General features: G+C 40.6%; 1 long non-coding RNA gene across 1 annotated transcript; it reads right to left on the reverse strand.

Moving 5' to 3' along the window:
* On the reverse strand, positions 1–850 carry LOC129821147 (uncharacterized). The gene is made up of 3 exons (XR_008754275.1): positions 763–850; positions 463–650; positions 1–181 (listed from the first exon to the last, which is right to left on the reverse strand). It is a non-coding gene; the product is annotated as an uncharacterized LOC129821147 (long non-coding RNA).
* Positions 851–3,267: the final 2,417 nt, after the last annotated feature.

Raw genomic sequence — 3,267 nt, forward strand, 5'->3', positions numbered from 1 at the left:
TATGATTTGTGACAAAGAAAAATCTAAATATGAGGTAATCTCGCAGCAGAGCCCAAAGTCCAAAGGGTATATCCTCTGGCGTGTTGATGTTCTCCATATTCATAGCCAGAATGATTTTGCAGTGCATGGTGAATGAACATGTTTCCTGTTTTATTCATCAGAGGTGTAGGGAGGGTGAAGTCTGTGAATCCAAAAAATAGTAATTATACAGAGGATTAACAAATCAAATCAGGTTTATTTTATATAGCCCTTCGTACATCAGCTAATATCTCAAAGTGCTGTACAGAAACCCAGCCTAAAACCCCAAACAGCAAGCAATGCAGGTGTAGAAGCACGGTGGCTAGGAGTATCTTAACTAGGAGTTATGGACAGAACATGCACACGACAGTATTCCTACCTTGGTTTTTGTGGTAAATGTTAATGAAAAAAAAAATGTTTTGATAATGGTTTTCATACACATACCTTGTCCATAATGTAGAGGCCTATGGGATATTCATTGAAGAGGTAAGGGAGGAGGATGGTGCATGTGATCTGAAGTCATCTGCACCCACAGTCATCTGCGCCCAATACAGCTAGCCTTCAACATATTCTTATAGCCTACATACTCTTACCTCTTTGTTGATTGATATCCATTGAATTGTGTTCATTTTCTGTTTAATAAAGAATTGCACAAATATGAAAAGATAGATGGTATCATCATCAAACAATATTAATTTAGATCATACAAGGGACAAACCTTACCATAAATTGAGGAGATCTTACCATTTTTCAGTTAAGTGCCTGCACCTGCTGTCCTTTCAAATTCAAATCCAAATGTTTCAGTTGGGCAGTTAGGTTTCTGCAAGAACCCCCACCAACTAAGGAGGTTGGTTCCTCGATAAACCCCACCTCCTAAGTGGTTCTTAGAAGAACCTTTTGGGGGCCATTTTCAGTTTCGAATATCTATGAAGAACCCTTGTTGAACCCCTCATTTTTAGAGTGTAGGTTAACTACACAAAGCGCGCTCTGGAAGCACAGATCACCCGAATAGCGTTGTCGTATCATACAAACTGTAATGGCAGTCAAACAAGTAAAATAACCAAAGTTGCTAAACTTACTAGATACCTCCAACGAATGACAGAATATCTCCTATTTGGCAAAGTCGAGTTGACGATTATACAGACAGCAGATCAGCTCATGAAGAACAGGGAGATGATGAGAGGGAACTGTATAAATATCAAGGCATTTTAACGGGGACCAATTCTATTTATTAAAAAAAATATCCATATCTACTCTCATACCGTTTGATGGTCACACATTCTCTACCGAAGCTCTCATACGGGCAGCAATACAAGATAGCGCAGAGAAGCGAGGGAAATCATATTGCGGTATTTGGACATGCACAGGTGAGAAGTGCTTTGATAATGCAACCTGTGGATTACAGAATAAAGTTAGAAATTTTCATCTGATACAAAAATCAAGATTTTGGTTTTGTGGGATTTGGAAGATGGGAAAATAGCCTAGGCTCTATATAAGGCTACTAAGTGAGTCAATAGATAAATAATACACTTGATTTAGGCTACATTATTGCATGCTAAATGTTTCTGATCAGTGATAGATGAGCAAACGAATAAAGTATCTTCCACTTGAGAGATCAATTAACCAAATGTTCAGACAGAGATTCAGTGAAACAAAATCACATTAACTGATTATCAGACAAGTCTTAGGCTTTTGGTCAGGAGTGAAGAGCAAAATCCACTAGTATAACATGCTAGAAAAATTTGAATATATGAGCAAACTAGAATAAAGATGATTATTAGCACTCCCCTCAATTTAGCTAACATTTTCCCAGCCTTATTGTTATCAAATATCCATACGGAGATTAATTGAAATCAAAGATCTGACATTGTTTTTATATAGTTGAGTCTTCCATTATCCCGATCCCTCCTGTTTTAGTCTCCAGTATTTATGCTGCAATAGTTTGTGTCGAGGGGCTATGGTCAGTCTGTTATATATGAAGTATTTCTCTTGTCTTATCTGGTGTCCTGTGTGAATTTAAGTGTGCTCTCTCTTTTTCTCTCTCTCTCTTTCTCTCAGGGGATCTGAGCCGTAGGACCATGCCTCAAGACTACCTGGCCTGATGACTCCTTGATGTCCCCAGTCCACCTGGTTGTGCTGCTGCTCCAGTTACAACTGTTCTGTCTGCGGCTATAGAACCCTGACCTGTTCACCGGACATGCTACCTTGTCCCAGACCTGCTGTTTTCAACTATCTAGAGACAGCAGGTGCAGTAGAGATACTCTGAATGATCGGCTGTGAAAAGCCAACAGACATTTACTCCTGAAGGTGCTGACCTCTACAACCACTGTGATTATTATTATCTGACCCTGCTGGTCACCTTTGAACATTTGAACATCTTGGCCATGTTCTGTTATAATCTCCACCCGGCACAGCCAGAAGAGGACTGGCCACCCCTCATAGCCTGGTTCCTCTCTGGGTTTCTTCCTAGGTTCTGTTTTTTTCTAGGGAGTTTTTCCTAGCCACCGTGCTTCTACACCTGCAATGCTTGCTGTTTGGGGTTTTAGGCTGGGTTTCTGTACAGTACTTTCTGACATCAGCTGATGTAAGAAGGGCTTTATAAATACATTTGATTGATTGATTGATTGATCACTTAAATAACCGAACTGACCTCAAAAACACTAATCACTCAGCACTAATCACATGCCAGGCTGGGAGTAGCACAGGGTCAAGGGCACATTAGTAGGTGGCACCTGAGATATTGATGCCAACTACCCTGGCATACTTTGGGTAGCTAAAGTTGCTGTGTCCCATTCAGTTGTAAAGTAATCATCTGCCATAGCCTGTGTCTGCATATCACTACTCAGTCATGGTATACCATTTTAAGAACCATGGGGAAAAAATGGCAGCTGGGTTGATAATATATCAGGCATATACAGTATATTGACAGGTTTGACACGCACACAAACTCGGACTACTGACAAGAGCTCTGCTTACATTGTGTCCTTTAAACAAATTTAGCTCTTAACCTTTCAGAGCCAACTATGCACTGTAGGTCGACCAAGTATATGCAACTCAATCCCACATCTCGTGACATTTCTGCGCACGCACCCCCATCATTACGCAAAAACATACGTCAACAGTTTTAGGGTGTGACGGAGACCAATGGACCAATGAAAACTCTTACTATTTAACCCTTGTCCAATCATAGTGCTAGTTACAGAAGGCGCGTCCCCGAGAGAGGCTGGCAATTCTGGTGACGTAGCTTTC

The sequence above is a fragment of the Salvelinus fontinalis genome, chromosome 23 (assembly GCF_029448725.1).
Source record: "Salvelinus fontinalis isolate EN_2023a chromosome 23, ASM2944872v1, whole genome shotgun sequence".
Lineage (NCBI taxonomy): Eukaryota > Metazoa > Chordata > Actinopteri > Salmoniformes > Salmonidae > Salvelinus > Salvelinus fontinalis.